Source organism: Solanum tuberosum, unplaced genomic scaffold (assembly GCF_000226075.1).
Source record: "Solanum tuberosum cultivar DM 1-3 516 R44 unplaced genomic scaffold, SolTub_3.0 scf00042, whole genome shotgun sequence".
Taxonomy (NCBI): Eukaryota; Viridiplantae; Streptophyta; class Magnoliopsida; order Solanales; family Solanaceae; genus Solanum; species Solanum tuberosum.
Genome location: NW_006238967.1, coordinates 994,716 through 1,009,614, shown reverse-complemented (window position 1 = coordinate 1,009,614; position 14,899 = coordinate 994,716). Strand labels below are relative to the sequence as shown.

General features: G+C 29.0%; 1 long non-coding RNA gene across 3 annotated transcripts; it reads left to right on the top strand.

Moving 5' to 3' along the window:
• Positions 1-1,970: 1,970 nt before the first annotated feature.
• Positions 1,971-5,207, top strand: LOC102580355 (uncharacterized). 3 transcript variants are annotated; one of them, XR_001472968.1, is made up of 4 exons: positions 1,971-2,105; positions 3,870-3,929; positions 4,414-4,498; positions 4,718-5,207. It is a non-coding gene; the product is annotated as an uncharacterized lncRNA (long non-coding RNA). The 3 variants fall into 3 exon arrangements; XR_001472969.1 differs by having other exon boundaries at positions 4,900-5,202; XR_366971.2 differs by lacking the exon at positions 4,718-5,207 and having other exon boundaries at positions 1,972-2,105; positions 4,414-4,597.
• The last annotated feature ends 9,692 nt before the right edge of the window (positions 5,208-14,899 follow it).

Genomic DNA, 14,899 nt, shown 5'->3' with positions numbered 1-14,899 from the left:
TTTAATTGTTATGATTTCTTTTTTAGAGTCAAACTATAAGAATTTTAACTAATATTTTACAATGTGTTTTTTCATCATATTCATAGGCAAAAAATTACAATTTATAGTACTTTTTGTATAGATTTTGCATATTTAATTTATTTTTTAAAATATTGAATTAATACAATCTGATTTAACTTTGAAAATTAGTCAAATGAACTTTCGAAAAGCGCAACATGACAAATACAAGTGGACGGAGAGAGTATATTTTAGCTACAAAATATATTAGAGGTACAACTTTTTAAAAAATTTAAATTTTTATTGCGTTGATTCTTGAAATCTTATCATTGTCATATGAATTTGAACAAATTATATATTATTAAAAGTTACATAAAAGATGCTATAAATCACAATAATTAGCAATTAAAAATATTTTTAAATCATATAAGAAATTTGGTTGACTAATTGGAATAGAATAAGTAACATGTACTATTTGAAAATAACGTCAAAATTTCTAGAATTCACAATAAATTAACAACTGAAAATATTTATGATTATTCACGTGAATTGAAACATGAGTAACCTATATTATTCAAAACTAACGCAAAAATACTATAAATCACAACAATTTAATAACTTCAAATATATTTTTAAGAAAACATATAAAAAATCGACTGATCTTCAAATTCCATTTATATCACATAAATTAAAACAAAAAAAATTAATATTTATTGGGCCCGTGCTGGCACGGGCACCAAATATCTATATATATGTGTCACAAATGGAAAAGTCTCAATCAAGGAAGCAACATATATCATTTACAAATGACTTAAAAAGCTTTAAAATATTTAAAAGCTATATAATAAAATACGTTGACTCTTATAATTCTATCAGGCTCACATATATTGGGATAGAAAAAATAACACATATCATTTTAATATTACCAAAAAAGTATTATAAATAATAATAATTAACAACTTAAAATATCTTAAAGACATTTTAAAAGGGTTAATTTTGTAATTTTATCCATATCACATAAATTAGGACAAAGTGACCAGTAATGTACGTTATTTGAAAGTTACATAAAAATATTATAAATCACAATAATTAATAACTTAAAATAATTTTTTTAAAAATAGGAAAATTTGGATGACTCTCAATTTTATTTGTGTCACATAAATTGAGACAACAAAAATAACATATATTGGGTCCATTTTAATTTATTTCTTCTTATTTTTTTTCCTAATGCCCGTGCTGCGCACGGACCCAACATGTGATTTGGAGTACTTTTTACATGTTTGGATCAAAATTATAAATTTGCGGATCATGATTAAGTTTGCAATCAGACATAATCAAACTAAAATGTAAATTTCGTAAAGGAACATTGAAAAGGAACTTAATTAAACAGAGATTCTCATTAAACATCTATACTCCCTAAGTTGTACAAACTTCATTAGATGAAGAAGTCAAAATCTTGTATTTCTCCAGAGGATCATTACTTTATTAGGTTGGGCATAAATTTTCGAATTACAATTTATTATCTCGAAGTTTGATTGTTATATCAAATTTAATTTTAAAAGTTGATATCTATTTTTAATTATCAAATTGACAACATAAAATATGTTTTCAAAAAAATACAAAAACTTTCACTGATTCTTGAAGTGAATCTATCGTAAAAATACTATAAATCATGATAATGGACAACATAAAATATTTCAAAAATGTTATATGTGAGTAGTCTTATTATGCCTTAAATGGCGTCAAAGAAAGTATAGGTTTGTGATAAAAAAACTTATTCCTTTATCCACGCAAACAATCACTTTAAAAATTCAGTTATTTAGCCCCAAAACATACCATTTATATTATTGGGCCCGTGCATAGCACGGGCAACATTATCTAGTATTATAGAAGAGTCTAAGGGGAAGCTGGTGATCGTCGTCATGTCTGCTTCCGTAGAGGGTTAAATTTGTCTTTCGAAGTGCTGGTATTGTGTGTCTTGTGCAAATCTCCACACGTGTCCCGGCTATACAATAACACATGCTTACAGCTCCACCGCCAAACATTACTATAGGTGGAAGTTGACACAAGTTTATCAGATTTTTTGGGTGGTGCTCTCGATTGCTCCGGTAGGTATCTTCGTCCCATCTTGAATTTACTTTTTCCCTCTGGTCTATGTGCTTCAATTTTGATGTTTCATCATTGTTAGGCATGATTTGTTAGGGTTGAATTCCAGGTAATTGGGTGTGAGGTATGCTTATTTGTGCGAGTTATCGCTGAGAAAACCGCGGGTCTTTCTTATTTTGACCTTTTAGTTGACGAATTAGGACATTAAAATGTTCTGACTAACAAAATTGGTACAGAGATGTCAAAGAACAGTAATTGGCCTATGAACCAAAAATCAAAATAATCATCTATGATCATGTATTTCTCCTGCGGATTTCATTAGTAGTAATTTTACTCTTTCTTATGCTATTTGATGGAATTTTCATTTTTCCCGAGTGTACAAGTATTTTGGATGCATAGTTTTGATCTTATCAAAAGGAAACTATAGAAAGATTTCGCATGAAACTTTTGCGTTTTACCTTATATTTGTGTCTCTGTCTTTTGCCTATTTAGCCACGTTGCCTTCAGCAAATTTGTCTATAGGATTAAATCACATACTTTTAGTTATCTTTAAAGTACTTGTTTCTAACATTTTTTCACTTCTCTTGTATGTTGTATGACACAGTGCACTTTAAAAATGACATGTGCATCTTCGAATCAATTTTTTGTCGAAATTTAAACTAGATATTCAAAGAAGGAAGTGGGCTAGCAACTCATTCGTCTGATATTTGGTGCCTGCTAAAAACTTCTTCGTACAAAATGTTGTTGGAGAATGTACGGATGTGCTTACTGTCGCACTTTTCTGTCTATTATATTATATATAATAGGAAATGAACCAAAGCTACAAGATACAACATTATTCTTGGTAGTAGACATTTTCTTTCCGCTAATACAAGTAAGGATTTTCTCTTCAGTAACAATTTCTTTGCTAAAACATATTACTATATAAGATTAGAGATGAGGTAAAGGAATCTTTGCTAGAGCATTATGCAATTGAAAGTTGCACGCACAAGATACGACCATTTCCCGTATCGAATGAAGATGCAAGAGCTAGATTTTAATACTAAAAAAGGGAAAAGACTAGCAGAAAAGATAGATTGATTCCTCTCTTCAGATGAAGCAGAGTTTACAAACTAGAAGTTCGATCTCAAGTTGACAGTTTCTTTGCTAACGTATTACTATGTAAGATTAGAGATGAGGTAAAGGGATCTTTCCTAGAGCATTATGCAATTGAAAGTTGCACGCACAAGTTGAATTTCTTTTTTTTTCCTGATTACTCAGTACTATTTCTTCTTACAGTGATTACAGACTAACATCTGACTCAAACGAAGTGATAAGCCAGTTACCTGCTCATACAAGACAAATGATATTGTCATCGTGTTATATGAAAACAGATTCTGCAGAACATAAGATCCATGAAAATTACACTATTGATACCATCTTGCAGCTTGTGTTTTATTTACATATCCACTATCTCACAGACAGATTACTTACATTAGATTTCAAGTTATAAGTTCTTATTTCTGCTCTACTCGTACTCCAGACATGTATCACTTGTAAAATAGCATAACATTGTATTGCTGCTTACATCCTCATTGATTTTTGGTTTTGATGTATCTCAATTCGACTGATTGTTCAGACTCTCGATGCTCTGACAAGTTGTATAACTATTATACCATTGAAAAGGTTCTCTGACTTTTGAATTATTATTTCTGCTAACAGCAAATTGGTTTATCTAATAAGACGACACTCAATAATTTTACTTTTCATTTGTCATTCTTCAATAGGCTTGGCATCTTTGTGATGCAGAAGCCGAGTGGGTGTTCCAGTCTCTTCAAGCGGCAGAGGTAAAATTCGTTCTAATGTCAAATTTTGACATCCTATTGAGACCAATGTTAAGGACTCTAAACTGTGATCACTGATTTGATGTCGTAAATTTCTAATCCTGACTCAGCCTTTTATTTGTTCATTTTTTACAGTAATTATACATAAGTAGTTCAATCGATGGTCAAGTGGTTCATCTATAACAAGTTAGATTTTTGTTTTTATTTTTAAAAATAGATTTGGTGTTTTATGTCTTTAAAAAGCCTTATATCAGTGCAATGCTTATAACAGCTTTGCGTTTCACCTAAGCTCTCCTATATGTCACACAAATGGAGTTGCGATTACGTTGTTTCCCTTGTTACCTGATAGTGGTATCATGACAATTGCATTTGCTAGAATCTAAATCATGTAATACTAAGAGAATTTTAATGTGTTTTTCGTCTTTCCTTTTGCTTCCATTTCGTACTTTCTGATTCAATAGATGATATTCTTTTTGGCTTTTCACAGGTTAGATACAACATGTCGTAGTTTCAGCTGACCGATCAAATGAACTTAGATAACAGGTTATGGAGAACTCGAATTAGGTTAAAAGGTTAGTTACATAGTTTAGTGTTATTTCGACTACTTTGTAGTTTCTTGTTGTTTGATTCTGTCACTATTTGACATTTGTTGTACTTTGATTATTGTCTTATTTTGTCGTAGTTATTGTTACATTTTAAGAAGATAGGAGTTCTCACATGCTTTTTCTTTTTTTCCAACTACTTTTTCTCCGGACCTCACTTATGGGATTATACTGACTATGTTATTGTAGTAGTAGCAGTGATCTATATGGGCATTCTTCCCAGGATTATATTCCTACTATACTTGAGAATTTCAATGCTAATGTGGATATGGATGGAAGAATTGTCGATTTGGGATTATGAGACACTGCAGATACTTTTTCTTTAAATAGATTTATTACTCTTATGAGATATTTCAAAGTTAAATCCGCAGGAAAATGGTAGCTTTTATAATGAGTGCAAGCCATAATCCTGGTGATCCTAAATATGATTGAGGTGTCAAGCTCTCTTTTCCTTTTCATTAAAACACGAAGGGTTATTATCTACACAGAGATACACAGAAAGATGGGATACGTGATCCACTTATTCATACACATTTCTTTGTATTTCATCTTTGCTCCTTCACATACATTTCATGTATCTATAACCACTACGTCAACTATTATTGTTAGGCCCGTGCTGGCATGGGCGCCACCTATCTAGTCTTTAAAATAAAACTTACACTAATAATGTAAGTCTATTATTGTAGTTCTCAAATATTTTAAAATAAACTTACTAATATAAGATAAAATCAAAACATCTAATTTAGATATAAAAGCAATATTTAAGCACTGAAAATGGTGTAAAACCTCAAGTTCGGTAAAGAATTACGTGTATATAGCATGCATTACATATTTATAAAAAATAATTAATTGTTTACAAAAATACCCTTCATATATAAAATGGAAATAATGTGCAAAAAATTTTGAGGATTAATTGTATCTTTACTCATGCTAATGCATGTATTAAAACTTATGTATTGCTAATATCGTAGTTTTTATGCATTAATTATACATAACATAATACTTAATAGGTTTAAAAAGTCTACCGAACTATCTATTGCTAATGAACTTATGATCTTCAACAATATATCTAGTCGCGCTGAAAGCTTGCTCCAAAGCTACTAATGATGCTTGGACTGCTAGCACATCTCGAACCGCCCTTGCAAGGTTAAAATATTGTTCTCCACGATTCTTCCACCACAGTAATAATTGAGGTTCTCTATGTTCATCCTGAATATTTTTCGGTCCTTAATTAATATATTCATTAAAATTATGATTGTTAGAAATTTTTAGTACCAAGATAATCATCCACCATATCATCAAAATTATCTCTTCTAGGCCTAGAGAAGAGTAAATTCGACTTATTGATTTTCATAAAGATATCAACTCAATTATTTTACCACTTAAAGAAAATTTTGTTTCTCATAACACATTGGAAGTGAATTTCATATGTCTTTGATTCAGATTGTTCATGTCTTCTTTTTGCCTTTTTGTGACTAAATATTCACTCCATTTTTATTATGTTTCAATTAATTCTTCAGATTTGTCCCATATAAAGCCATCAAAGTATATTATATAACATGTGTCTGTCGATTTAGTGAGATCACTTGGAAGAATAAAATGTTTCTACGTATAGGTCTCGAGTTAATATCTTTAATGGTCACTCAACTAAAGAGTTTTATTACACAAAAGTCACTAACTTTAATTTTTACTCCAAAACTCACTCAATTATAAATATTTTACTTACAAAATTACTCAATATATATTAATTATTTTTTATTAAAATTTCCTTGTATGAAATTAGTATTTAAAATCATATTCTAAAAAAAAGCATTCAAACTTCTTTTAAAATGTTTACAATACTTTAATTTAGTTATTTGATAAAATAATACATTTAAAACTATTTTAAAAATTTTACGATACGTTGTCAGTTTTTTCTTTAAAATTATTTGATTACTAGAAAATATTAGTTTTAATTTAAATAAATTACCTAATAATCAAATATGTGTTATTTAGTTATTTCAAAATGTTTACAAATAATAATCAACCAAATGACTGTAAATTGATATTATTATTTTTTTTAGAATTTGATTTTAATGGAAAAAATAATTAAATAAGTTGAATGACTTTGTAAGTAAAATATTTATAGTTTAGTGACTTTTGAAGTAAAAATCAAAATTGAGTGATTTGTAACTAAATATTTATAATTGAGTAAATTTTGAAATAAAAATTAAAGTTAAATGACTTTCTGTATAAAAACTCCTTAGTGAGTGACCATGGAGAATATTATCTCTATAGGTCTCGCAGCTAGGAAGGATGAAGGAACTTCTCAAAGTTTAGTAAAAAATAATAATCCCTCTATTTCAAAAAGAATGATCTACTTTCTCTTTTAGTTTGTTTAAAAAAGAATGATTTTTTTTCTTTTTTGGTAACATTTTAATTTCAACTTTCCATGTGACATGTTTAAGGCCACAGGATTAAAGAACAATTTAGTATACTTGATATAACTTTAATTTAGGACCACAAAATTCAAAAATCTATTTTATTTTCTAAAATTTTGTGTCAAGTTAAATAAGGACACTCTTTTTGAAACAGAGGGAGTATGTGTCTTTCTAAGTTAATATTGTTCCTCAATTTAAGAGAACTCTAGCAAGTATTAATATATCAATTTGCTTCCCTTTTTCGATATAGATTTTTAAAAAAAAATCAATCTAATGAAGTCGCACAACTCATTTAGTCTAGTATAGAAAATAAAATAAAGGGTTATTAGTAGGAGGTGTACATGATTGAGTTGGTTCGAATTTTTTAAATATCATATCAAATTATTTGTGTTAAATTTTTAAAATTTTAAATTAAACCAAACTAATAAAATTTGGGTTTTTAACCTCAGGATATTCAATTCTTTTGGTAAAATATTCATACAAACATATAATTAACATGTGCTCCAAATATTTCTTTAGTACCAAAATACAATTATATAAGGTGTTTCTTAAGAAAGTATACAAAATATGAGATGAATGATGCACTCAAATATTCAACAAAAAATAATAATAAAATCTCATAAAATAAATATTATAAATTAATAAGTCATAATGAAAATTATAATTTAAAAGTACTAAATCATGTTAAAATAAGTCTAATAAGTATTAATTACATGATTAAATATTAAAAAAATTAAAATTAGGTTACGTATTTTAAATGTCATGCAAAAATAAAGAATAAATACTCAACATTATTGTCATTTTTAGTGTTTGAATTATTTTTTTTGTTAGCAGTAGTATCGATTTGATTTTGAATTGAACTTTATTAGAGTTACTATTATCCATGGACTATAACCTTTATTGGACCATTCAAAATTTTAAGTCTCAAAATATTTGAAATAATATGTTAAAAGATAAAAATTATAAAAAAAATATAAGAAATATTTATAAACTATATCAAAGAATAAAAATTTATATATAAAATAAATTTAAAATTACATATATAATATCAGATTGATTTGATCTTTGGTTAATTTGTTTTAGTTAAAACCAAATTAATCCAAGTATAATCAGATTTCTTTTTCCAATATCAAACCAATTCATCAATCGATTTTATTTTTAATTTAACTTACTTTATGATTTAATTCGATTTTCGATTCAATTTTACAGGCATTAGGGATATAGCTTAGCTGATGTCGCTTTCTCGAGACTGAAAGCCAGACATAACATAGAAAGATGTGCTTCAAAAGGAGGACAGGGATATCATTTTCAAATATTGCTTTTTAACTCATGTTCTTTGGTCTTTCTCTATTTATACCAATACTCCCTTGGTTTTTATTTATTTTTCTATTTTTAATTTGATATATCTATTAAAAATAAATAAATTAATATAGTAGATTTATTATTTTATCTTTATTCATGGATATAATTTCAAAATTAATTTACTTGTTAAAGAGTTCTACCTTTTTAAAAAATATTAATCCTCTAAATAAATTGAGGGTGTAATAGATAAAAAATATTTTTTTTTCTTGTTTTATAAAAAAATGTTAAAGTTAAAAAATTAAAACTGGAAAAATAAAAAAGGACTGAATAAATATATTGTGTACTGAGATTAGTGAAGTTTCCTGCTTTTCTTTACTAGTTTTTCCTCTATTCTTCTTTTCCTTTTCCATTGGGATAATTCTGCTACTCCTCCCCATGATTTGTCCTATCAGCTAATATTTACCACTAAACAAATACTACCTCTAAGTCTAAATATTTTTTTAAAATCGTTTGGCAGAATGTATAAGAATATTATTAAATAGGGTGTATTAGTAATACTTGTATTAGTTATGTTAAAATTATTTTTATAAAATATTTAATTTGTTATATTAAAAATAACATGTATTGCTTAATTTTTTTTAAAAATATTTATCTACAAAAATATCATTCACAAATATGATGGAAAAGTTATGAAAAATGTTTTGAGGAACAATTGTGTCTTTAATAATGCTAATGCATGCATAAAAGTTCTTTGCATTATTAAGACCATGAATTTATGTGTGTTATACACACCTTAATATCAAATAGCGTGTATAACTAATACAAACATTAGTTATACATTGATTGAAAAGTGTATCAAACAAGATACTTAATAATAATAATATACAAAACTAATGCTTTTTTTTTTTTTTGCCTAACAGACTCTACCAAATGAATCCTTAGGTTTATATAACACTAGTATATGTGCCCACAATAGTTTCAAAAATAGTATCACTACGAGATCGTTTGATAGGGGTATACAAGAATAGTGATGCATAAGGTGTATTAGTAATACTGATTTAATAATGTTAGTATTAGTTATATTTGCATTAGTATGCAAAGATTGTTTCTTACTTAGTGTTTGATTTGGTGTATTAAAAATAGCATGTGTCACACCCTTATTTTCCCAAATGAAATTTTGAAAAAAGAGTTTTTCCAATTAAAGTGACTATTTTGAAAAAGGATTATTTTATTTTAGAGTCGTCACTTGGAATTGAGTTTTGATGTTCCAAGTCACCTTATTTAGATCCCTAATCAAGAGAAAATTGACTCTTCATTTTGATGGTCTGCAAACTAGAAATCTAGGTAAGAAATTTTGTTGATCGAGAGGAAAGTATTAGGCACTCATCGAGTTCCGTAAACACAGTCGCTTTATTGACTTATATTTGGATATCCTATATTTATGGCCTAAAAATAACTTATGAGCTTTATAGAAGTGCTTATGACCAGCCTACTTTGATTTAAACTTGTTTTCAGGTTGTCTTATTTTATTAATGTGGGGTATATTGATAGCAACGCTTTTCAACTTTACCATGAATTATTTATTTATTTATTTATTTAGATTTCATGTCTAAAATTTACGTAATGCTCTTCAAGTATATACGTGAAATTTGTCTAATTTTATTGTCGGCCTAATTATGTTTTTAACTATTCAATTTAAAGAAATTTAATTATAAAAATTACTTAAAATTTGAATTCTTATTATAAAGTCGAAGGACTTTAAATTATTTTTTAAAAAACTAAATCATTATAACTCACTAAAAGCAATAATTCAACAAAACAAATATTAATTACATAGGTCAACGTAAAACTATTAATTTAATTCTCTAAAAATAATCATCACTCAAACGAAATACAAAGAAAGTGGAAAATTTTTTATTTTATTTTTATGTCTTTCTAAAAAAGAATAAACACGATATTAATAAGAACAAAAACTAAAAAATAATAATTGAAACTATACAATTTCCCATACAAATTATGCACATGTTGCATTTGTAGAAACATATTAGGAATTGTGGCCTTGTGGGTGCCTAAAATCTTTTCATTCTTTATTTAAGTCATAAAAATGAAAAGGAAAACCTACTAACTGAAACCAATATATTTTAGATGATGAATCTTTGTCGTTAATTATTCTTATTATTTCAGTTTATTAAGCTATAATTAGTACACATATCATCATAAAAAAATAAATATATATATATATAAAAAGAAAAATACACTTGGATAATAGTTTTACTTGAATATGAAATAAACGATGGGTTATCCAAACATGATATAAACTATGAATTGCTATAACAATTTTACTCTAAATCTAACGATTTAAAAGATCTGAACATACTTCATATTATAACATCGAAAAATATTAACAGATTAAACACATACAAAATCTGATAACTTTTGTCGTTGTGTACGTATGTAGTAGTGGCCTTCTTTTTTGTAGGAATGCTTTCTGTAGATATCTGTATTGGTGTGTATGTGTTGTAGTGTCCTTTTGTTATTGCTGATTGTATTGTGTAGGTGTAGGTGTGTTTGTGTATGTGTTGATGCAGTATATAGGGGGGTGTGTAGTGGGTTGTGAGAGGTGTGAGGTGAGTTGGGTAATGGGAGAAGAAATGGGTATGGGTAGTGGGGTAGTTTAGATTAGTTTAAGTTATTATTCTTTTTAATAATTAATATATATAATAGGGATAAGGGTCCGTAAAATACCTCAACTTTGGTCGGATTTTGTTGTTGTGATACTAAACTTTCATGAGAACCTATTACCTCCCTAGACTCTTTAATACCGTATTTTAAACATATATATTTGCCCACGTGTACATAAAAAATAATGCAAAATTATAAATAGTAATGTGTCCACGTGGGCACATATATACCTTTAATATACACTAGTAAATAGTTCAGGGGGTAAAAAATACGGTATTAAATAGTCTAGGGAGGTAATATGTCTTCATGAAAGTTTAGAATCGTAACAGCAAATCCGATCAAAGTTGGATATTTTTCAGACCTTTATCCGTATATTAATATAATACAATATAATAATATAATATAATATAATAGTAAGAATATTATTTAATTAATTTTTGAACTAACAAAAAAATTAAGTAGCTAATAATAAATTATAATTAAAAAAATACTAGATTATTAATTAAAACTAAAATTTTAAAAAAACTTGCATTTTTTTATAAATTTTCTTTTCTTTAAATTAAAACTTACACTAATAATGTAAGTCTATTATTGTAGTTTTCAAATATTTTAAAATAAACTTACTAATATAAGATAAAATCAAAACATCTAATTTAGATATAAAAGCAATATTTAAGCACTGAAAATGGTGTAAAACCTCAAGTTCGGTAAAGAATTACGTGTATATAGCATGCATTACATATTTATAAAATATAATTAATTGTTTACAAAAATACCCTTCATATATACAATAGAAATAATGTGCAAAATTTTTTGAGGATTAATTGTATCTTTACTCATGCTAATGCATGTATTAAAACTTATGTATTGCTAATATCGTGGTTTTTATGCATTAATTATACATAACATAATACTTAATAGGTTTAAAAAGTCTACTGAACTATCTATTGCTAATGAACTTATGATCTTCAATAATATATCTAGTCGTGTTGAAAGCTTGCTCCAAAGCTACTAATGATGCTTGAACTGCTAGCACATCTCGAACCGCCCTTGCAAGGTTAAAATATTGTTCTCCACGATTCTTCCACCACAGTAATAATTGAGGTTCTCTATGTTCATCCTGAATATTTTTCGGTCCTTAATTAATATATTCATTAAAATTATGATTGTTAGAAATTTTAGTACCAAGATAATCATCCACCATATCATCAAAATTATCTCTTCTAGGCCTACCAGTTGGAGGTCTAACTGGTGGAACATTTATCTCCATGGCTCTATATATTTCATACAACTTTTAGCGTAATTTACTATGCTACTCTTACAAGTTTCACCACTAGAAATTTCATCAGATTAAGTTGTAAACCTCTATGAATACAATACTTGGGCGGGATAAGGTCATAACCTATCCAAAATCTATAAACAACAAAATAGGCTAACATGTGGCACTCTGGCAACCCTTGAAAGAAAGGAGTCAACCCATCAGCTAGATAGGCGGATCAGCTAGATAGGTGGATGTGTTATTCGATAGGTCTGTATGGTCATCGCTTAGGACCTACATGCATAAATGCAGTGCCCCCAGGCAAGAGGCGTCACTGCAAAATAAAGTACCAAGCATATAAGGCAAATCTAAAGCTGGAAATAAAGTATAAAGCCTGAAAGAAAGGGGCATGTGTGAAACACCAGTACAATACCTCATCTCCCTATAATAAAATAATATAAACACATAACAAGTAATAACCTGGACCTTAAAAGCTCGGCAGGTACAAATAACACACAATCACTATAAGCCTTAACAAGCGCAAATAATTGTTAGATATCCCTATTAGCCCCCTTACTTGAATCCCACTAATAATCTGAACTGTCAAAATATTCGTATGCCATGAATCAATGCATTTTTTAAGCTCTGTGGTACAATACATATATGTTGTCGCATAGGTACAACCTTCCCGTCATGTAGATACGGTCTACTCGAGCCATAGGCATGATCTACTCAGCTCGTAAGCATGATCTACCCAACCCTTAGGCATGGTCTATCCGGCCCGTAGGCACGTTCTACCCGGGCCTTAGGTGGGGTATAACAATCAATCTATATGATTTAGAATCATATAGTGCTAGTGTCTGTTGAGGCCAAAATAAGCTCATAGGCGGAAGCCTAATGATAAATTATCACAACAATAACAAGTAATCATAATTGATCAAAACAATCATAACATGCTTTCTAGTCCACTAAGCAAGGAGTAGAGTGTCGTTGATAGACATTATATCATATGGTTGTAGCCAACTCAATAGGACAAGGCTACATGTCAAATAATGACAATAAATCGACCATAACAAGCTTAGGACATTAGGATCATTCCAGAAGATAAATAATAGCATTAACATACCTTTCAATTGAATCCCCAGATCTACCTCTAAGAAGCTTGCTAAACCAAAAGTAATGCAATATTGCAAGAATCAACTAGGCTATAAAAACGAGTCATAACCAATCGATAAGGCATTAACGTTATCATCATGACAAGTCAACTTAATTCAACAAAAAATAATCACGATCTTAAAAATAATTATAAGCTAATAAGATGTAACAATTCGCAATTTGAAACAACTAGGAAGAAGCGTATAATTGGAAATAGTCATTTTTGAAAAGAATTAAAATCTGGAAATTTGTTAAAGTTAGGAAAAGTGAGTTTTTGGTCAACTTCAAACGGCCATAACTCCTAGCTCAGGATGATTTAGGTGTAGTTCTAGATGTGGTTGGAAAGACCTTGGAATGATCTTTCCAACTCGGCTGAGTTTACATGATTCCGAGTTCGTATGAGTGAGTTATTTCCTTTGAAAGTTGGAATGTCGAATTCGGAATTTTAAAGGGTGTTTTGGTCTTTTCCTTACCCTTTTATTTTTATTCGTTTTTGGTTATATTTTTAGGGTCTAAACTGATAGGATTCAGTTTACGCTTTTGAAAAATAGAGTTAGGGTTTTTGGAGAAAGAACGCAGGAGAAAGGAGAAGAGGAAAAGCAAGATTCGTTCAAGATTCGTCGAGATTAGCTTGTGGTTTTCGTCGGGGCTGATCCCTACAAAGTATGCGAGATCACATAGTGTTGGGTTAGTTCACCCACGCGCCAAGCATGTTTAATTCAGCGTATTTTCGTCATAAAATGATTGAGAAATTGATGTTCTTGATAGTTGTTCTTGAATTGATTTCGTTCTTTAATATGAGTTGGGATTTTGGAGTTTCTTGATGATTAAGTGTTGTTTCCCTGAGTTGTTTGAGTTAGATTTTGTGTATATAATTTGGGTACATGAATCTAAAGTGAATTTGGGAAAAAGAGTCGGATTAAAACGATTTAGGGTCAGAAAATGCGATCAAAAGTTCGTTTGAATTTTGCCTGAAGGGAGGCTGGCGCGACGCGCCCCCATAGCGCCAGGAAGGCTGGGGCGGCGTGCCAGCAGTACGCCAGAAATGAGTCCCAGCAAAATGGGGCCTGGCACGGCGCGCCAAGGACGCTCCCGGATCGGCGTTTTTCACCAGTTTTCGTTGTTTAGCCTATTTAAGTTATTCTAAAGTGTCCTAACACTTTCCATTGATTCTAACTACTCTATATGACTTCTAAACATCTAGAAATCATCCAAAAACATGAATCATAACCTTGAATCCATAAATTCAAATTCAAGGAAAGTCAAGAGCCAAGTTTAGGAAGTTCTCAAAGTCTTTTCAAGAAGTCTTTTGCAAATGCTTTTAACTTTGTTTTAAAGACTTAAAGTTCGAGTTGAGTAAAGAGTAAAGAGTAAAGATTGAAGTTCTATTTATTTAAAATGATATATGGGAACTAAGTATTTCCAAGAGTAAATGTTTTCACATTTAAGATGAAGATGAGAGGAAACTCATATTTCCAAAAGAGTTTTTGAATAGCAAAAGGGAACATTGATTCCAAGAGAGCTTTTAAGCTAAGTTTTGAGTAATTATCTCAA